The sequence below is a fragment of the Zootermopsis nevadensis genome, unplaced genomic scaffold (genome assembly GCF_977971745.1).
Source record: "Zootermopsis nevadensis isolate Lab colony 2312 unplaced genomic scaffold, Znev_1.0 Znev_ptg000083l, whole genome shotgun sequence".
Classification (NCBI taxonomy): domain Eukaryota; kingdom Metazoa; phylum Arthropoda; class Insecta; order Blattodea; family Termopsidae; genus Zootermopsis; species Zootermopsis nevadensis.
Window position 1 is genome coordinate 1335823 of NW_028259214.1, and position 22866 is coordinate 1358688.

A 22866-nucleotide genomic window follows, 5' to 3' on the forward strand; every position below is an offset into this window, starting at 1 on the left:
GGCAGCCAGCCAGCCAACCAGCGAGCCAGGCCTTGGGCGGAAGCATGGATTGTCTATAATACGAGGTGCGATCGGAAAGTTACAAGACTGTGTCAATAGCGGGCGAACCGTATGTAGTACGAGCTTCTGCCTTTAGGGGGTGCGGCCTACATTCATAGTGAATCAGTGTGCCAGCCGACATCATCGAATTAGCATTTGTTTCTTAGTTACGGGCGTTTTGGCAGTGCATTACACCGACCCTCCTGCGATTTCGGAATGGCGTGTGCATCAAATTTTGCCAAAGACTCGCCAAAACGGCTACGGAAACCTATGAAATGCTAAAGCAAGCATTTGGGGAGTCCGCAATGGGTCGTGCACAAACTTTTATGTGGCATTCACGTTTTAAAAATGGTCGAACCTCAGGCCATTCACAAAGATCGACGTCGTACCATCAACGACTTGTGCGACATTGTTGGGATAGGCTATGGGACCTGTCAGCTGATTTTAAAGGAAGAACTCCACATGCGACGCATCCTGTCTGAGGACCAGAAGCAGAATCGACTTCTCGTTTGTCAGGAGCTGAAAGATCTTGCAAGAACCGACCCCAACTTCCTTTCTAAGGTTTCCTCTTCCCAAAGATGAAAATTCAGCTAAAGGGAAGGAGATTTGAGACGATAGAAGAGATTCAGGCAGAATCGCAGATGGTGCTTGACAGGCTGACAAAGAAAGATTTCCAGGGATGCTTCCAGGCTTGGCAGCGGCGCTGGGATCGTTGTGTTCCCTCCCAGGGGAACTACTTCGAGGGTGATGGATGAATTGAATACCTGAGATAAGTGTACGGGTTTTTATAGGCGCAGTCTAGAAACTTTCCGATCGGACCTCGTACGCGAAGGTCATAAGAACAGAGCTAAGTAATCAAAGTAGAGGTGATACTGTGGCCCATTCTCGTTCATACGCCATATTGTGCAAAATCCTATTTATAGATGGCCACAGATCTAGCTCGCGTTGTTCCCTCTATGCAGTTCTAATACGAAACAACGCAATGGAATTCTGTGGCTTTTGGATTTTTTGTGAAAGTAATATGTTTTATGAGGGTTTATTGGAGCGTTGTCCATGCCATCTTGATTTGTGTGGACTGGTTCTTACTTAAGAGTGACCCATGTAGGAGAAACTGCCGTTTGAGGAGGTATATAGTTAGATAGAGGTCTTAATAGGTCGGCTGTGTTATCTAATTTACTTGCCAGTTTCTCAAAGCGGCACTTGCACTGAATTGGAGTTCTCCCGTCTTTACAATTACGGACGTAATTTATTCTATGAAAACTGTTCATAAGGTAAAAATTCGTTAATCGAAAATGAAATTCCCACCAATTTCAAAGCGAAAAAATTCTGACTGATAAGTCACCCATTGTGTTCCCACGTGTTATAATACTGTACAATCGTAAAAAAGTTATAATGCTGTTTTTTATGATACATACTGCATATTTGACCATGTAAATCACTATTGAAATGTTCAATCAAACATTTAGTTTGTACAAGAGTTACAATAGTTACAGCATAAACTTCTGAACTTAGATAAACAAAGAATAAACAATTATCTTTATTGAAACCTTAATTACTGACCGTTTTAATATCCATAAATAAACGGTGATACATTAATTGATTCTTCGTTGTAGAGAAAATAGTGTTCGTAAACCTAAAATAGGTATAAATTTACCTGGTTCTTTGTTGAGAAAATTTGTAAATCGACGGATGAGTATGTTTGCTACAAGGAACTCTAAGATTGGAACAATAGCCGATACATTTAGCTCCAATAATAATTTACTTTTTGTGTTAAATAATGAAAGGTTACAGTTTTGTGGTCGGAAATTCTATAGCTTGCTTCACTTACTCATTAAACAGGTAAATGCTGGAATGTACAATTATTTCTATAATTTATTTGTAGGTTTACATAATTAAAAAATTAGCTGCTTCTTGTGTAATATAATTCATAGTTTTATAAAACCTTTGATGTAAAATCTTGTGTATTTTAGAAATGAACATAATAAATTTGGTTAATGCTAAGTCTTGTAAATTAAAAGGCAGGCTGAAGGTCGCTGTCTTCTGGGTTGTAGCACCGTGTAGTCTGGTAGAACTGTACCAGCGTTTCAGAGGTCCTTGCTGCCTCCATCATCAGGGCCATGGGTGAATTTAGCCATCTTCGATCTCACCTTCGTGAAAACTGCAGATATTACTTAGAAGGCATTAGCGAAACATGAATTGCAGTGATTTAAGAATTTTCATGAACGTTTCATTTAATTTCATCTTCGTCATTATTTTAAAATTTCGTGCCACGGGCCAAGGGCCAATGGTCACTCACTGGAATGCTGAATGAAAAAATTCGATCTGCATTCCAGACATAATTTTATGAATAAACCGGGCTCAGCCCGCAGGTGGCATTACACAAATTCGTTCAAGTTTACAGCTTTCTTCTTATGCGAAGCTTTGATGAATTCCTCACATAATTCAAGGTGTAATCTTCACCGCCCTTTGTAAGTGAAAGCCACTGAGAGTAAGGGAACGCACTCGGATAGAATCACTTGCCGGCCGAGCTTCTGCAAGCGTGTAAAGCCGCACAATAGAGGAGCAAATGCCGGCGAGGTGACGTTTTGTCACCTTAAGCTAGAGAGAGACCTCAGGCTGAAGCACAATATTGGGTAGTTCTCTCAGAACATGATTGCCTGTTTGGTGAGTGTTTTGCGAAACAGCATCACGGACCGATGAGATGTCAGAACAGGGCTTAACGAGACCTACGCTGTTACCACCTTTGTGATCTGTAATTTAGATTAAAGGTATAGGAACTCATTAGAATTTAGAATGGTACGGCACACTGGTTCAGAAACACTACTTTTCATAGTACATACAGTATATTTCGTAGTCATGTTGAGGTACTGAAGTAAGTTTGCCTTAATTTATACGATTTATCAGAGTGAAACGTACCATTGCTTTAAAATTACATTCGTATTAATTATAATTTTGTTTCGTTGTTCTTCTTCCGCTTTTCCTTTTACGGGAGGTCCCGGTTTCAAATATCGACCAGGAGACCGCCTATCTTGACCAAGGGTTTTCCTCAGGTTCCCCAGACAATATCCGAGATACTGCCTTTAATTAGACGACGACTGCTTCCATCCATATCCTTTCCAATTCGTTATTCATCAGTAATCCGACGATAGAAAGAGAAAGCGAGAGTGTGGACTGGATTCATCTGTCTCAGATTGGGCCAGTTGCTGGCTGTTGTGGGCACAACAACGAAAATTCTGATTCCATGGAAAGGAGGTGATTGCTTTACTATATGCGCGACTGTTATCAGCACAAGGAGACCTCTCTGCGTCATGAAGTTCTGACGCGGAAGCCGTACTGAGGACCTTCTGACAACTGTAAACGGACTCCTTGACTGCTTGAAGTTGAACCAATGTTTGCTCTAACGTACATTAAATGCGAAGGAAGTTAGTTGCCAGGTTTATATGAATATTAGCGGAGCAGCGGGTCCACGTTGTGACATCGTGACGAAGTTTGGTAAACTACCATCATTACTTATCGTGTTGTTACACAGGGCTCCGAAGGGTAGACGTGTGGAAACAGAAATGTTGCAGCCGTAGGTCTGTGCCATCCAGATCTGTTGGAGAAGGGAGAAGTAATTCGATAAAGAAGAAACTCATTACATTAAAGTAGGTTGTGTAACCACAGTTTTTCAGAGCTTCGCCGTGGAAAAGCAATGTTTTCGTCCATAGGCACGATGCAAGGGGAATTTATCTGCTTCTAAGTGTTGAGGAATACTGAAGATATGTTAACCAGATAAGTGGTGCCAGAATTGAAATTTATATGTATTTATGTGAATCCTAGTCTCAGTGATATGTTTAAGAGCTTCGTATAAATAGTAACGTTCGTCTTTGGTGCAGTGCGGTCGAACACGTGTTGAAATAACTAACTCCCCAACTTCTTCCCTTTTGGCTCACCATTGAAAATTCTGTACGCATATCTCATTGCCCCATGAAAGCCGCGTGCCCTGCCCATCGCATTCTGCTTGATATTATCATCAGAACAGTATTTGGTGGAGAGAATAAATTATGAATTGTCTCATTGTGCATTCTTCTCTTTTGTCCTGTTTTTTTCATTAAACCCTGTCATTTTTTGTTCTTCTCTGAATGTGAAAATCGTAGTTTCACACCCATCTAAAAGAAGATATAAATTATAGTTTTGTATAGTATTTAATCTGCACGTTTGTGTAAAGTAGAAAAAGATGGTGGACTGCATTGTAGGAAGAATTTTCCTAATTTAATCTGCTTTTAATTTTTTCGTAAATGAAATTTTGATTTGTTACTGTCATTCACAAGTATTTGAACTTTGCCACATTTTCCATTGATTTATTTGTTAGATCTGCCTTTGTATTAAGATTCTGCCCTGCAGCCTAGAGACGAGACGACTGCAGGCGCATTACGTATTATTTGACCACATGAACAGTAATCATTCGTCTTGTACGGGTACCTGTGAATTCACGTCTTATGGGGTACCTACGACTATGCCTCTTTGGTGTTTATGTTCTAAAACGCTCCACACTCTCTTGCGGTAGCATTACTTTTCAAAGATTATCCATCCGCCGCTGGAATCTTTTCCCGACCGGCTTTGCTTATAAACCGATACCACGAGCCGTATTTTCAATTATGAAATTAATATGAGACTTTGTCCTTTAATATAGAGACCTGGAATTGCATAATAGCTCTTTAAAGTGGCTGTATACGGGTTGGGCGATGGGGTTTGATTCTTGTCAGGAGCATGTGTTTTCAGATTTTTAACACGACCACACTTACCCAAGGGCAAATCCAGTGCCCTATTTAGTGTCTATGGGAAAGCCCTTTCTTGTACCCCCCGCCCAAAAGCCGTTTTGGATATGGCGGTGTACTCTTGAACCCCGGTCGTCAGTGTCGCGAGGTTATCTGCCCGGCCGACCTTTGTGAGCGCTGCAACAGTTGTCATGTAGCTTTCCATTCAGGGAGTGCTGGACCGAGTTGTGGGGCTGTGTTTCCGCTCTTGTAGCCAAGGAAGACTGGAATATAAATGCGAACATGGGATGTCATAGATACTCACGCAGTTTGCCCTTACCGTAAGGTGTTATGCAAATGTTACAGAAACCTCTGACGTTTGAAGTTGCTGGATGCCGAGACAACTCGATGGTTCCATCCAATTTCGGCGGACGTATGAAGTCGGCGCAGTCTACATCGAAATGAGTGGAACTAATACGAACCACGACGGCGTAATCGTCTACCAGACCACACAGTGCAACAATCCTGATGACAGCTATCTTCAAATATTATTAAGGCACGTATGGGAGGGTGATACAATTGATCTTGAAGAAATAAGTTTATGAAATAACCGATAGGATTTGCCTGGCTCAGGGCAGGGACTTGTGAGTGGCTTTTGTGAGCACATTAATTAACCTCCAGGTTACATAAAAGGCAGGAATTGCTTGGTCAGCTGTGCGACTAGTGACGCTCAAAGAAAGGTTCCGCTCCAGTAGGGCTGAGAGAGAGACTTTCTGGCTTAGAGAGAGTAAACCTGGTTTCGTTATTGATTTGTATGCCTGTGCTGTGTGAAGTCAGATAAATATGAGATTCCAATGTGTTCGTTTATCAAGAAAATGTGTTTTCGACAAATTGAGCTGGTTTCTCATGATGCGAGCGAGATTCTCCGTGAGAATCAAACAGCGTCATGAGTTCTGCGGTGGGCCGCCATGTCTCCGCATCGATCCAGTAAATAACTGAATAACGGAGTTAATTTTAACAACTTGCGCCTCTACAGCATTTGTTCTCGTATGTAGTTACATTAACGTGGGGATATTACCTGTGCAGAAAAGCCTTCGGGAATTCTGTAGAAAGTGATTCAAATTCAGATGGTTTTCATTGCCAGATGCAAAAGTTTGTTTCTGGAGTTGGTGTACGTGGCGTGTTGTAGGAACTGGCAGATTTGCTTCTCAGTTCGGTACATCACAATCTAGGTTTGTAGGAGTACAAAATATTCTTTTACAAAATCTTTAAATGTTTCTGTAAAATAAAGAATTGATCAAGGAAAATATTTTTATGTATATTTCCTACATCTTTACGATTTTCGTGGCTAACAGAAAAACGTTACTGTATATAATTAATTCTATGCAGTGAGCCCCTTCTAATGATGTCAAGAAATATTTTGGAACCCTATAGTTTATTAGCGTTTTCACAGGTACGTCTGTCTGTTAGTAATTAATACTTGCCAAGTTTTAGTTTGAAAATCTGAAGAGAAGAGTTATTTGATTACGCAGGCGTAGACGAGAGTATAATATTAAAACCAGTCTTCAGGAAATAGTCGTGAAGGCGAGAACTGGATTCATATGGCCTAGGATACGAACCAGTGACCGGTGCCGTCTGCGTATATCTGTATTTTGTAGCCACTTGACATCTTACCCTGGTGACAGAAACAGACAGTCTCCGAAGTATTGGAGGTTTAGTCTGCTATCACACGGTTGATCGCCTGAGAGGATTTCGCTGCATTTAGTCGCCTCGCCGCTATGGCTTCTGGTCTGACTCCTTTTGCAATGGGTACGAGTTGGATATCCAGTACTCTGGTTGGCTTCTGGGGCTAACCGCCATGGTTGGCGTAGGAAGGTTACTCGTTCCTCTGACCGTTTGTTCAAGGTCACACCGTACATAATATTTTAGTTATGCCATGGAGATGCTTGTGGGAGTAGAGGCGTAGCTCCACAAATTCTTAACCGTGGCTCTGGATAAGAGTGAATGTTTAGCTTGACTCATACGGCCGCTGTATCTGAGAGGAATGAGCTCGTTACCTGTTGGAACGGAGGCTGGATTACTTCTGAGAAGCTAAAGTTAAGAGAAAATTCCTACCTTGTCGAGAATAGAGCCCCGGTCATTCAGCCTGTAAGCATGGTCACTGACTGAGCTATCCAGGCTCTTGCTGAAAGCACTAAAGAAAATTGCTCCGTCACATCGAGGTGTGTTTGGAGGGGATTAATCAGCTCTTCAAAGTCGCGAAGTTTGTGGGGAAGTATGTAATGGATGATTTTGACTCACCGTGTATCGTGTATAGCTTGGTACAGAAATGTAAACTAAGATGAAATTTTACGGACATTTTTGTTTCGCTTACCATTTAGTTTCAGAGACCACCGGTAGAAATAATTTGAAGTCCCATTCTGATTTGCATAAACAGTTGAACACAATTAGTTCTATCCATTGTAGTTGCATGTTCTGCTGACCTTGTGTATAAGATTACAGTCGTTTCTCCCCTTTCCAATTAAGTGCATTAAGTGTTACCAAACCAGTTATCAGTTAGAGGACACACCAGGTGTGGGTAGTGGAAGCATTCACCGCCGTGATCTGCGCCCAAATGAAGTCTGAAAACATCCAGTGCGGTTAAAAAGTCTTCGTTTTTCGGTTTGCTGGACGACCGGGGTTCGATCCCCGACGAGGGCAGAGGATTTTTCTTCTGTATCCATACCGCCTCTGGAGCCCACTCACCTCCATCTAGTGCCAAGGTTAAAAAGCCCCAAGCGCCTACATGGCGTATAGTGGGGCAGCTTAACTTTGTATGATTTAAGGTTTTCACAGCAGTGAGTAAGAAAATTTCTGCCTTGTGGGTTGTTGCGCCGTGTATTAAGGTAGTTGTTACCAACGTCATCAGGGCGATGAATTCATCGCCCTGATAACGGAGGCAGTATGACGTCTGAAACGTTGGTAAACATCTAACATACTACACGACGCAACAACCCAGAAGACAGAAATCTTCAGCTAAACTTTACTTACAAATACTACGCGTGTCATTCATTGTAAGTGGCGATTTCAGCGGCATCGTACGTAGTGGATATTCCGAAAATGTTCCCTGGTGACTGGGATATAACTCCTACGCCACGTTCAGGCTCACATACTGCAGTTTCTTGGGATCTACGGGACACTTCAAAATGAATGTCTGTTCAGTTGTTCTTGCGTGTTCTTGGATTGGTTCGGACACTTTAGTTGGCTGTTCCTGCTGACTAGAATATAGGAGTTGCAGGAACAGTCTGTCCACTGGGGCCGCTGGCTGCAGTGAGTGCACGGCTTGTATTCTGCAAGGTTTTATTTTCAGTAATTTTGTAGCGGAGATGACTGTCTACTGGGTTGTGGCGCCGTGTTGACAGGTAGATCGTTTGTACTTACCGCCGCGAAAACCTCAAATCCTACTTTATTTTGTAGCGCTGTTCTCGCTGTGGTTTTCCGTACCTCCTGTTTCTTGTGTGGGGTGTCTTACCATGAGATTGTTTAAGCCGATCTCCGATTTCATCCAACTCTTTTCCTGTTAATTAATACTCGGCCGTTGATGTCTACCAGTTCTTACTTTATTTTCAGAACTGTGAGTAGTGTTTCTGTTGGGAACTCAAATTCGACCGCGAAAGGCCGTGACCCTGTGTATCCAGCAGATGTCGTCGTCCTAGTCGCAAGCAAATGTAAAGCATACACGGAAGAATATCTTCACGATACTGTACATTCTGAACTGAGTTAAAAATTCTACCTGTCCTCTCCTCTCCTCCCACTGTTTTGAACCTCTAAATCGCTAAAGTAAAACAGTATTTGATTATCGGGTTCTCATTCCGTCTCTCCAGATCATTGTAAAGGGTATTTTATGGAAAAGCGATTACTGGTTATTATGACAACGAAATGAAGCTCATAAATCAGTTTGTTGACGAAATTAGGTATTGCGTGTTTAAACAGGTGATATATACCAGTGGTATTCAACATGGGGTACGCGAAGACATCTTAGGGGGTACGTGAAATTTAAAAAAATATATTACTTTATGATAATCACTGAGTAATCAGGGCCAGATTTAATAGATTATTTTGAATGTAATTTATTTAATTTATTTTAGATGTATATTATATACTATGTATAACTTGAATTATACACCAACATCTTTGGGGGTACAAAGTTGAAGAGAAATTATGTCTGGGAGTACGCGAACAAAAAAGGTTGAATACCACTGATATATACCATAGGTATCACTGTTATTTAAAGAGCTAGAATATCTTCTCAACTTCAATACGAGGATCATATCCAGGTCATAAATGTCTGCTGTATATTTCGCCGATCACAGCCGTTAATATACTCTGGTTTATAGGACACACTATTTTGCTCACTGAATCATTAATCGCGTGTTTGACTGAGGACACATGATCTTGCCCATAACATTCCCTTTAAGTCGAATCTCGTTTCTTATTGATTGTGGAGAGCAGATATCAGTAAGATATCCATGCGCCCTTGAGTACACAGGGCGTTCCGGGTGCCTGGTATATGGTCCCAGCGTACCTGAGTGCTTCAGTGTGCAAGAAACAGTCCTTGTCGCTGCGAGATAACATTAAACGGGTTCGTCGGATGAATGAATTATTAAAGTTTGCTCGATTCAAACGAGGAGGACTCTTGAGAAAAGTGTTTATATTTCGTGTTGATAGAAGATAGCAGTAGCAACAAGTTTAGCAAGAACGTTAAGGGACTTTATTTTACAGCGTTAAGTAATTTAAGAAGTGAAACTTCTGTCTTCTGTGTATTTAACGTGTTTATTTTAACCTGGGACAACTTATAAAGTAGGAGAATTGTAATTTAAACTGTTTGGACATGATCCAACTTAGTATGTACGTAGTCTGTTATTTAAATTAACGATTTTGAATGGGTCTGAGAGACTTAGCAAGTTCCTCTGAGGTAACATTTTATCGTAAGTGAAAATGTGACTACGCTTCAGAACTTTATTATGCAAATGTGTCCAATTACCGCGGACCATTTCCAGCGAAGCAACAGCAGCAGTTTTTGCGCCTTTTAGCGTGCCGTTCGGTGCCTTGTTTCCTACTGCAGCACGCTGCAGTTACCTTTCCAATTTTTTTTTTATTATTTCCTGCGCTTTTTCATCATTAACGAGTGACGATTGGAACGAATTTCACAGCGACTCCATGATCCCGCATTCGACCCACGCTGATTCTTTTTTTTAATTTGCCCCTAAACGTATGCAGGCACACGTGCACCCCATCTCCACCGACGTGATTAATCTCAATCCAAAACGTGCAGACTGCAGAACAGCGTGATATAATCTAGATGCTGTGTTATCAGAGCAGCGTCGCAACATTTCTTGTTGCTAGCAACGCACTCCATCTGAGTGTTGGCCAAATACCAATAAACTGTGATAGTTGCCTCCTGGTAACCAAAAGGAACGGTACGCTGACTCCTTCAGTGTATGGACCACTAATCTGTAAGAAGGTGAGTTATCAGGTTCACACGGCTGCGAGTATGAAGATCTCTGTCTTCTGGGTTGTTGCACCGTGTAGTCTGGTAGACGTTTACCAACGTTACAGAGGTTCTTGCTGCCTCCATCATCAGGGAATTACCGATCTGATGATAGAGGCAGCAAAGAAATGTGAAATGCCTGTAAATTTGTACCTGACTACACGGTGCAACAACCCAGAAGACGGTCATTTTCATACCTGAAATCCTGAACCAAATGTCATGAGAGTCCATGAAGTGTTTTCGTATTTTATATTGGCTGATGGACATAACCTGCTCCCATGGCGTATTTATTTCACTTATTGCTCATAGAACGCCTAAATTCAGGGGCGAACGTTGATAAGGCACGCCTCCTCATTGAAACTTGTCATCTGGCTTCCTCCCTTATGAAGTATTAAAAACTACAAGAGCTGACATAAGCTTTGCGTAGTTCTCGGCTCCGTGTAGTTTTTTCAGTGCAGCGTTCTGTAGATGAGCCTACCGTATCTCCAGGCGGCAAAATAGGATTTATCTGACGTGAGATTTCTAGCAAAACGGGAGACTGTTGACACAGATAAACGTCATCCCAGGCAGTAAGCTTTTATTGGTTCAGAATTGATCTTCCTGAGAGAGGGAGAAACGTGTGTTGTACGGAGCCTGTAGCCTACCTGCACGATGCGCCGTCTTTTGTTTAGCTATGCGACTGTCAAGAAACTTTCTGCCTCTAACAGAATCTGGAGATTAATTACCGTGTTCACAAAATCCCGTTCCGCCATATCTTTGCCAGGTCATTCCCCACAACGTGAATTTCACACTTTATAATACTGTCCTTCCGTCTGCGCCTGTCATTTCTTATACTGAAGATTTCTGTCTTCTGGGTTGTTGCGCCGTGTAGTCTGGTAGAAGTTTCCCGACGTTTCAGAGGTACTTGCTGCCTCCATCATTAATTACAATCAGGTCTTCCGTTCTTGAGTTGTACGATGAAAGATCACATCCTACGTCACAGCTGCACAAAGGCTTTCTGGTACACATAAATACCACACAAAATGTGTGTGTGTGTGTGTGTGTGTGTGTGTGTGTGTGTGTGTCCAGTGCATGTGACAGTAAGTGCATTACTTGCATCAAGTCAATGTGACTGGTAGAGAAGTGTCAGGGCAATCAGTTCAATATTCCTCTCTGTTTCATTACGACAGCATGCGGTCGCTTTGATGAAGCCCACTTCAAGGAAACATCGTCTTGATGCATCACGCAGAGCAGAGCAAAGGTTTCCACTGCGCCTCAACATGAGGTCACAAGGGCACGAACTGCTTCGTACTTCAGATTCCTAGATCATATCGCCGAATCAACTCACACTACAATGGCACACCGTCGGTGGAAACATGCAATACCGCAATACATCTGACGTCGAAAATGTTCCGATGTAACAGCCTATGTTTCCTTGGCCACGAGGACTACCATAACATTTGACATTTTCAAAATTACAAACATGCTTAGTAAGATTCGAGGTTTTCACGGTGGCGAATATGAATATGGCTGTCTTTTGGGATGTTACTCTGTATAATCTTGTAGAAGTTTACCGACGTTTCATAGATGCTTGCTGCCTTCATAATTAGTGTTGTAAATCCCTGATGATGGAGGCAGCAAGCACCTCTGAAACATTAGTTAACTTTTATCATACTACACTTCACAACATCCCAGAAGACAGTTATCTTCATTAAAATTTGATTAGAAAGAGGCTACTAGGGGGACTGAGTCGTAGGTGGGAGGAATGTAATATTAAAACGGACATTAAGGAATATTTGTGGACTATTAATTGGATTCAACACGGCGTCAGAACCGAGAATAGCTACTTCAGTCGATAGAAAACTTGTTACTGTTACGAGTAACTCACATTTGGGTCATTGAATTTCCAACTAGTGAAAGTTTTGAAACAATTTTTTTTTAATCTTATCTCTTAAATGGGAAATAATAATTTAGCAGTGATACTTGTATTTGATATTATTAAATATCACAGGAGTTTAATAACTCAAATCGTAAATAGTAGAGGTACTCATAACGAAACGCTGTTACTAGTAACTGATCGACAAATAAATACTCTGCACTTGAAGATGGCCCTCTTCTGGGACATTGACCAGCCTTTCAAAGGAACTTCCACCTCGCCATGAGAACCTCACATCAAACCTTACTAAAAGGCTGTCACGCTATTCGCCATTAGGTGCTTAGGGGGTGAGAAGGTATAGCTCCTACTCATTCTCAACTTCGGTCAGCCCCGGCCGCGCTTTACCCCCGGGAAAGGGCCCCGGTCTGGACACCGAGGCTAGAGGAAAAACCCTCTTCCCTAGTCGGGGTTCGAACCCTGGTCGTTCAGTCCATATTCAGGCACCGTACTGGCTGTTTATATTATGGTCGTTCGAGACGTATTTTTACTCGCATTTCCATTCTAGGGCCTTTGTAGACTGTAATGTGTTGCATCCATTCTTAAGTATATTTTGTGTTGCTGGTTACCCATGCTCCGTATCAGTCTCTGTCACGTGGACTTATTGCTGGATCATTACTCATTTTGTGTTGGCTGATGCTTCCTCCAGCCTGCGATCTTTATCGATTAATATCTTTCGCATGGCGTAGTAGAAATGATAGTGTTCGCTGATGTCATGCCGGGATATCAGCGACATCAGCTCTCGTATCCGGAGTGATCGTCTGAGATACTTTGGTATCGTCGTCTGTTATTCTCACTTAACCTTCAGTCCCTACCAGTAAAAATCTTTTAATTTTGTAACCGGGTTATGTTAACCATGTTCGTCTGTCTTACTTTCATACATCGTTAACCAGCTCCAGTCAGGTGTTCTTAGAATGGTTACAGTGTTAGCCGGCTTAATACGGTTAACATGAATGCTTCGCTCGTGACATACGTGCCATTATGGTTACCTGTACCTAGTCACTGTTTATAATTTGTGCCCCTTAGTAATCCTTAAGCAAGAATTGTGCATTGGTATTGGAGCAGGGCCTACAAATAACAGGCTATAACGCAGAGTGGTTGCTGGTAAGACACTGCGTTGTGGAACACTCTATAGTCGACACCAGTGTTATTCAGCCTTTTTTGTTCGCGTACCCCCATATATAATTTCTCTTCAACTTTGTACCCCAAAGTTGTTGGTGTATAATTCAAGTTATACATAGTATATAACATCTAAAATAAATTAAATAAATTGCATTACTGATTATTCAGTGTTTATCATAAAATAATATATATTTTTTTTAAATTTCACGTTCCCCCTAAAATATCTTCGCGTACCCCTGAGGGTACGCGTACTCCAGGTTGAATACCACTGGTCTACCATATACGGATGTGTGTGCCGTGGTCTTGAATTAATCATTCCCTAAGCGGTTGTACCTAGTAGCGAAAAGTATTTGTGTTTTATCGGATCTTATGAAAATACTCACAGACTCTTAAAATCAGAAAGTACAATGAAATCAAAATGAATTATGCACAACATTATTAACTTTCGTTCATACTTAGCTTAACATTTGCTGCATTACTTGACATAACTGAATGTTGGTTGAATAATATAAATGTAAGTAACTATATAATAACTTTCATATATCAGTGGATTGTTGTGGGTCGAAGTTCCTTCTGATAATAACGACACGCCAGTCTGGTTTTCATATTATTATTATCCCATCTCTTCACCACTTCATGGGGTATTTACTTCCATGTACCCGAGACAGACCTTGTCCCTAAGGTACATAGGGCAGCAGCTGTTTCCGGGACACATATTGTTTTTAGCAAGTGCTACATGTATTATATAATTTTATTTTATGACAGCGTCTTTCGAATGATGTATGAAGATCCCAAAATGGCGGTCTTCTGCAGTTCCCTGAAGTCGTGTTCGCCCGGGATGTTGTCCAAATATTTTCTAAGTGTCATCATCATCGTCGTCTGTGTTTTTTAAATTACTAATTCAACTTCACATCTGGAAACGATCCGATTTTTTCAACTCTTTCATGAATGCAGTACTTTTGTAGTCCGCTGGTTTTGGATAGCTGTTCGAAGCATCGAACATGGTAACTCATAATAACTGAAGCGTAGAAAAATACCCCTTCCTGTGCCAGCTTCAAGATGAATATGTGTTTCGAAAATTTTTAATGGTTAGCAAAGCTATAGATTTTGACATTTGGTGTCCTTTTTATATTGAATCGCCCTCTTCCTTGCTACGATTTTCCGGGGTATTCCAGGCCGAGCGATGTAGTTAATATAAAATATAGACGTTGCTATATTGTGTTAAAGCATTGCCGCGAACATAAGGGTAAAGACATGCGGAGCTTATTATTGGTACTAAGAAGTCGTTAAATAAGATATTATGAATGGACAGACAGACCTAGGTACCTGCGTAAGAGAGAAATTTTCGAGTGGTGTGATATTTTGTATGTAATGACGGAACATGAAGCACTCACGTCACCCAGGCGATTGTTAGTTGAATGTCAACGTTCACTTTTGTATTTATATAATTTTTTTTTTAGACGTGCGTTAAAATTCTCTCAAACTGACGGACTGCCATGCATGTCTTAAATGAATGTTCTGTATTAAGTTGTGATTTGTGGCTCTCAGTTTGCGGGCCTTGGTGAAGTTTTTCTGTGAGTATGCGGTTAAAATTTATATTCTGGGTGAATTTACTTTTTTGGACATTGCATACAGCATCTGCCATTGTGTTCCTGACGTATAACTCAATTCCGATTTTCTGAGATATGAACTTCTCACTGTGGCGAGTGTGACGATGACTGTCTTCAGGGTCGTTGCGTCGCCTTATCTGGTAGACGCCGCTCGGCTTACTCATCGCAGCATGAATCCCTGAAACGTCGGTAAACTTCTACCGGACTACGCGGTGCATCAACCCGGGAGACAGCCGGCTTAAAATACCGGGATTTTTAATAGCCGGAAACAGTAACGCATAATTTATGTGAAGACGTACTTGCGTATCTTTGCGTGTCTCGATCGTAGCTCTCGTCTCGTATGCATTTTTTTTCGAACAGGTGTTGTAAGGAGAACCGAAACGTAGTCCTATATTTCATTTCCAGTGCACCTTCTCCGTGTCTTAATTTTCAAAATAGTTGAATGAAAGAAATTTTTATGCTCTGTCATCTCGCAGCTCGGGAACTGTTGGACACATTTTGGTAACATTTAAAATCTAAGGCCCCTACTTGTCCCCCCAACTCTTAACGCAGTTTTTTTTTTGGTGCGTAAAAAGTTATAATTTATTAAACTGTAGGGAGAATAACAAAACGAACGCTCTGTTTTTGACTGGGTGGAATTTAATTTTTAATGGGCTCTATGGCGCTTTAAGGTTTGTTTAGTAACACGGTGATTTGTGTCTTTAAACTCATCACACTTTATTTCCCTGACATTTGAAATGAACTGTTCGCTCATGGTGTGTGATAACGCATGCCGCATAATAAGAGATAACGTATTGACTCTTATTGGTCACCAACTGAGTAAAGTGAAGTTGTCTCTGTGCTTAATTAAGCATCACGCCATGAATATGTATGGCGGTGTGGCGGTATAACTGTACTCATTTACAATCTCTTCAATAGGCCTATATGTAGATGGATAGTCAGCTTCACTCGCCGGCTGTATTGGCTCTGATTAAAGTTGACGTCATCTTACAGCAGAACATTCTAAAATCCGTTAAGTGACGACATACGCCAATATCGGTGAACTTCAGGCGTAGTTAAGTGTTGAATGTCATTTGGATAGTATCTGATTATTTGCTTCAAGTGTCGCAACTCCCTTGTTACAGCCCTGAACTGGGTTTTCACTTGCATCCAGTTGTATCGGTGAACGAATTTTGTAGGCCGTATTTTAGCCACTGGTTGATGTGTGGTTTAATTTGCTATTTCGATCCAGTTTTGAAATGTGCAAAGCCCGGAGACTAGCATTTAGCCTGCACCCCATTGGTTCCGATTTTAAAGAATTTTGGTATGTACGAGGCTTCGTATCACAGCCATTTGAACGTTGTCCTGGGCTCTAGGAATCCAATCCTCTGAATAGAATGTCAAAAGCGGCTGGAACAAGCACTGACAGTTCACCCCCTATAACATGTAATGGATACCTTATACTATTCAAAAGACCAAATTGTCCATAAGGACACGCAGAGAGAAGAATCGTCAATAGAATTTTTTTAGGATGTTAGTACGTAATTGACCATCAGATTAGGTTTACTCAACTGAAACATTGTGTGGTTGGGTTATAAAATTTGTGGCAAGAATATTTGTACTGACTTAAAGCCCTTTGGCTGGAACTATCTAATAACATACGACGATGATGATTCAAGACCGCGCTTCTGAACACTGAATTTTATTGATTTTCCTGAAGAAATGTGCTCTGGGGTTGTTCCTAATTTTTTATCCGAGTTGCTTCTGTGCCTTGTCAATGGCAAATGGGTCGATCATATTTAGTGATGATTAATGGTTGCTCAAACTGGAAGAGTCGTGCATGTGGTGTGTCATTAGGTACTTGACATTGAATTGCTGATTATTAAATACATTAGACCCATTAATTCCATGCAGTTATCTTCATTTTTCTTCGCTAGCTTGAAAAGTGTAAGAGCCGCTTTTGTAAAGCGAATGGATTTTTTAAAAAAAATTAACGTTCACTAGTCTTTGTATGGTGTTTCTTTTATTCTGTCAAGAAAATTTGGTTTATTTTCATGGTCTCTGTCGGTGTTGTATTCTGTGCCCGGCTTTGATGTCGCTTTATGATCCTCGGATTGCTGTGTGGTTAATTAAAGCTTGTAATGAGTTCGTTATGCGGGCGCAGTTAGAGGTTAGTTGTGAATATGGCAACAGATGACGCGAGTTGTACTAGTATTATATCGGATGTCGTCTGTTGTCTGAGGTATATTTGATAACAAAATACCTACGGAATTTGGCTCCGTTGACGTCTTCAAGTGATTGGCCTTAATTTCACACTCTTTTCGCATTGCTCTACTTCTTAGTACTCCCTTTTTTTCAGATAATGGGGCATTGTGTGCAGGTCAAATTGGGATATTCTGTGGTTTATCTTTGGCCAGTTCTGGGTTTTGGCTTGACGTTGATCTGTTGCATTGGTTATGAGTCCGCGCAGGTTTGCTTCGTTTTATTGTTCGAACTCTTAACCCACAGTGCACTTTTCACGTTCTTTAAGGTTTTCTATCAACAGATTGCTTAAAATTACCAAAATTTATTTTTCGCGAATAATAGGCGTAACAGATTTTATGTAAGAATTACAGTCACAGAAAGGGACGACGATCCATCTACAATGTAATACATTTAGTTCTCCACCGCTGTATCACTCTATTTTCTCGGGTTGCCCACTCATAAGGTATTTGAGGTTCTCACTGCTGTGAGTACGAAGATGGCTGACTGCTGGTTGTAGTAGCCGTGCAGTCTGGTGGAAGTTTGCCAGCGTTTTAGAGGTCCTTGATGCTTCCATCATCAGGGCAATGAATAAGTCTGAAGATTTCTGTCTTCTGGGTTGTTGCGCCGTGTAGTCATGACGGAACCAGCATGACCTCTGAAACGTTGGTAAACATCTACCAGACTTCACGTCGCAACAACCCAAAAGACAGAAATGTTCAGACTCACCGCCGTGAAAACCTCAAATCTTTCGATGAAAAAGTAAATTATAAGCAACGTGAAATTGGTAGAAAAGTGCTGTTTCAGTTGCTATCCTGCTTTTAGGTCAGCCAAATGACATTTTGACATCAGAAACAGCGTGAGTCAGTGACTTGTGTTCTCAGTCGGGAATCCCTGGGTTTAAAACCGCATTAGAGACTAGTAAATAAAACTCGTATGATTTCCGTACATAATGTATAACAACCTTCATGAAATTCGCTTCAGCCAATAACTCAGTTTTGAGAAAAAGTTGGCTTTCTGCAACCACCTATTCAATTGTTTTGCAACAGCGTAGTGGTACCTATATGCAGCACATGCTAACTCCATATTTTACCCACGTAATGTATTTATGGGTTTGTGTGAACACTGAAAGTATATTATTTCCTTAAACATATGCCAATTTATGCGTATAAATAGGTAACAACTGGTTTTTAAATAATATTTGAGTGAACCTCTGCCTTTAAATGGTTAATTCGTTTTTCCGATCTTTGCTGTCAGTAAGGATACTTGCAGTAATATCATCTCTGGTTTTTAGCCTCCGCCAAAGTTGAGTTAAACAGCAACGTTTCAGAGACCAAAGTATCAGTTGGCATGGAGCGACTTTTCAGGGAAGCCACAGAAATACAGTTACACATAATGACATAAACAAGGAAGAAGGCCTCAAAGGAAGCCAAGCACGGAACTTGACTGCTAGGATTTTAAATTTCGATGACACAGGCAAGGACACGAAGTTGAGCAACATGGACCCGGTGCGAGGTGTGGATAGAAGATCACAGAAACGTGCCTCTGCCCTCCGGGTGCACTGCGCCAATTTAGAAGGAGCAACGCATGAATTGGCCGATCAGTGACCTGCGGCGTTTCGTGTTATTGGCCATATTGGTGGATAGAGAAATGATTTCCGAAATGTTGGCTTTTAAACTAAACTTCGACGCGACTGATCGTCGGAGAGGATTTTAGTACATTTATTCGCTATGAAAGCCTCAAATCTTAAATAAGGACTCTTCATAAGAAGCAAACATAGTATTGTCATTACCACAGCTTGTTGCTAGTTTTTGTACTTATTTTATCTTGTACAAAGCTCTCTTTGTCTCCCTTGAAAAATATTTTTTTTAAATTTGCATGTCGTATGTACATCGTCTCGTTACATTCGTTCACCAATATCTCGCGAAGTATTTGTATGAGAGAGATGACAACCTAAATATCTGCAACAGTGGACTAAGACAATTATGAAACACCCCAGGAGGTGAGTGGAATATTTAACCTGCTAATTTTAGTTTCATTCTAGTCACAGAATGTTTACAGTGGCTTAAATGCTACAGTTTTCAATTTTAGTGTGGCTAAGCTGGTAACTAAATTCATCTAAACAAAACAAACGCTTTTACTCTGAGGTCAACCAGGTAGCGGCCGGGTCAGACAGAGGTTAAGCCCCTAACTAGGGACCGTAAGTTTGATAATATGCTGTCTTCTTACACCTCGTAAGGCGGTGGTAGATGAGTGTGGAACGATGGTGGAATTGTGATTAACTAAGGAAGACCGAAGAACTACAAAATAAAAGCTCCACTGCCAATTCATCTGCCATGAATCTTACTTGAACTTATCCGGAATTGAACCCGGTTTTCGTTGGCGATAATCCGGGGCCAGGTCTCAGCTGTGGCACGACTTTCACTGTGGCTGCTAGTGATCATGGTTCGTGGAGTTAGCACTCTGGCGTCATGCGATTAAGAATTGATTGTGACACTTTGAAAACTTCTGACATTCGGTAGAGTTCCTCGGACAGGGGAAATGGTGCTTCGCAAGGTGTCTTTCTGAACACGAACTTAAGGCTCAAGACTGTTTATTCCACCGAGAACCGCGCCGTCGGTGACCTGGTTGCATTTGTTACGTTGTAAAATGTCGTCACTGTATTTAAACACGCCGCTAAGAAAACTTGTAGTGGAGTGGGGGTAACGCTTTACGCATTCTTTACGTCATCGATAGCTTGACGCCGCAGCTACGTTACCCCCGGTGTGCACTGGGGTTGAGGCTTGGCTAACCGCAGAGTCGGTCTTACCTGAGCGCCGTCCCTGTTGGTTGTCGAATCCCGGTCATCGTTTGACTAATCATTTGTCATTAATCAGAAAACAGAAATATTAAACATACTTTGGTTTTATATGTACATTGTATTCTCTGTTACGAAACACTGTCGAATTAAAGCTTGCCGAATTTTGAATTTAGCAGACATCTACAAACAAAACGTGAATAATATGCGAAAAAATTGACAAATATTTTGTGGCGAGTAACTGGAACCCCGTACAACAAAGAAGCCAATGTAATAACTAACAATTGGCTGTGATAATGACAATGCTAACCTCAGTATGTCACGAATGAATTTAATTTGTTGTCGTAATCATGAATATTAGTGAAGAAATGTATTTTGTAAGAATCCTTACGAATTGCCTTGTGTTCAATTCCAGGGTGTGAATAAATTGTCCCTTCGGTTAGGCTGTAAGACCATGATTGTTGTAATGAAGGCACAAATATCCTCACAAATTGTGGACTTCGTATTCGAACGAATGCCCTTAAGGAATGTGATAACCTTCCATCCCTCCATGTGTTCTGTAGTTTCGTATTAAATTGTTTTTATACCACATGCAGCTGACAGTAGTGTCCATGTGGAATAGAAAAAATCCAATTGGATACAGCCATCAGCCGTGTTCTAGTACCCAACGCATGTGTGCAACTCAGTCACGTGTATTGTGTTCCGATGTACTCATTGATTGATCGACCGATTGATTGTCGAGTTGGATGAGACAAGTCGCTTAGTACTGCTGTTTAGAATGAGCCTTATGTACACACAGCATACACACTGTGCCGTGTAAAACGAAAGTCAGCAACAATATCGTAGCACGGTTCAGAAATTAACTCGTAGGCAGTTCCGTTCCTCTGTAATAGTGTCCCGGCATCCCCCGAGACACTCGAGTCAAGGTCAACCTGGTTGCTAGGCCGCTGCTGACGCGAGTTGCGCAAAAGCTGTGCAGGTACAAACATGGCGTATTCACGTGAAGGACGTGTCTATTCTCGAATATTACTTTGCATATGAATCGTTTGCTGCCGTTCGTGACGCATTCAGCAGTGCGTGTCCTGACATGGAAATACTGCGGTAGTCAATATGTCGACTGGTAACAAAATTTCGGAACACGTGCCGATTTTAAGTAGTGCATCGACTGCAAAAATTCAATATTACTGTTTGCATCGTCTTGTTGTGCGTGGCGAGATTCGTGTGTAGTAGTTAATAGTCAATTTACCATTCGTAAAATAGATTAACCAAATAGGATGTACGGGTTTTCAATTTATGCAGTAACGGTCATGATTGCATTGCGTGCTCGGCCGGGTGCACTGTTGGTGTGGGAGAGAGATAGCGTGTTCTTCCGGTGAGTCACAGGCGAATCAGTTTCAGTGCCGCTAGTAACAGCGAACTACGAACATTTCTCGTCACTGATACATGTTGTTACGTTAATTGTTCTTACCTTAAATCACAAAAGATGTTCAAAGTGACTTCCTTGTGCTTGCAGGCAAGCTTCACATCTCGTTAACATATTTCTAAACACTCGACGAAGCTCTTCTGGGGGTAATTGCCGAAATGAATTGTCGTTTCCTGTTCTTCTTTTTTCCAAAACTGATCCCGTACTACGAATTTTTTTACAAAACTCTCTATCGTGGGCCTGCTAGGAACACTTTCACCAGGAAAATTTCTGCGATATTTACGGCGGCATCTTCCGTAGGATGAATATTTGGCATATGCTTCGACTAAGAACACACGTTGCTTAATACTATACACCATATATTATCTACGTCAATCCGCGACGAGAGACGCACTGAAACTGATTCGCCGGTGACTCACGGGAAGAACCCGCACCAGTCTGCCGACGTCAACAGTGTACCGGCCGAGCACGCAGTGCAAGCAAGGCCGTTACCGCATAAATTGAAGACCCGGTATGTATGATAACACCTCGTGTTACGCAGAATTCTTCTATCTGATCGGCGAGTGTGACATGTGCTTATTCATTTCAGGATTATCATAATTCATGCGATATCAGGCGTGCCCCGTTAAAAGACAGAGACAGACAAGAAGAAAATAGTGGAAAGAAATATGTAAATAGAAGATAAAGATGCAAAAAGAAGAAACAAAGAACAGGGAGGGAGAAAATAAAGGATAGAAGAGTAAAACAATAGAAAGCAATAAGGGAATACGGCACGAAATTCACAAAAGGGAAGAAGAATGAAATATTAACAAATACGTCTTAATGACACGACCACCGTGGAAATTATCCAGCCTGCATATGGTTAAGGCATTTGCTTTTTCAACAACAGATAATAGCTTACTTGACACGTAATATCATGGCCCGCGGCCATGATGAGAAACTATCTGACGCTTTGGCCCTACACAAAGCAATGCTCCTTTTAACTGCACAATCGCTTCCAGCAACGAGAGCTGGGCTTAAAGCTGTTTTAAGAAAGCGTATGGTAAAAGCCAGAGACTATGACAAGAAAGTAAATACTTCAGAGACCGCATTTGACTGGCGTTCTGTATACTGGATCCACAATAACAAAACATTAGACGATCTACGTTCGCGTTTCAAAGCCAGCCTTTGAACTAGTCTCCAGCTGTATGGATTTACTTGGCTTCCATTTATGCTAAATTAAATACAATTAAATTGCATGACCAGCAGTAATTTCAAACAAACGGCACCCTCGCGTGTCGCCGGGCCAACAGCGTTCCTGCAGCTCGGATACCATTTAATCCAGGCATGTTCAACATTTGGTCCGCGGATCGCATCGAGCCCAAAAGGTCCGCGACGGGTTTCTTTAAAGATATTTTCAACTTTAAAGCAACCATTCTGTTACTCGTTGGTTTTCCTTCAAACTTCGCACTGCTAGATACACAGTACTGGTCTAAAG

At 41.4% G+C, this 22866-nt stretch overlaps 2 long non-coding RNA genes across 2 annotated transcripts; one reads left to right on the forward strand and one right to left on the reverse strand.

The window, feature by feature from the left end:
• Positions 1-1486: 1486 nt before the first annotated feature.
• On the reverse strand, positions 1487-21737 carry LOC147870935 (uncharacterized). The gene is made up of 3 exons (XR_015533024.1): positions 21435-21737; positions 4824-5059; positions 1487-3631 (listed from the first exon to the last, which is right to left on the reverse strand). It is a non-coding gene; the product is annotated as an uncharacterized LOC147870935 (long non-coding RNA).
• LOC147870936 (uncharacterized) lies at positions 9960-12388 on the forward strand. The gene is made up of 2 exons (XR_015533025.1): positions 9960-10278; positions 11475-12388. It is a non-coding gene; the product is annotated as an uncharacterized LOC147870936 (long non-coding RNA).
• Positions 21738-22866: the final 1129 nt, after the last annotated feature.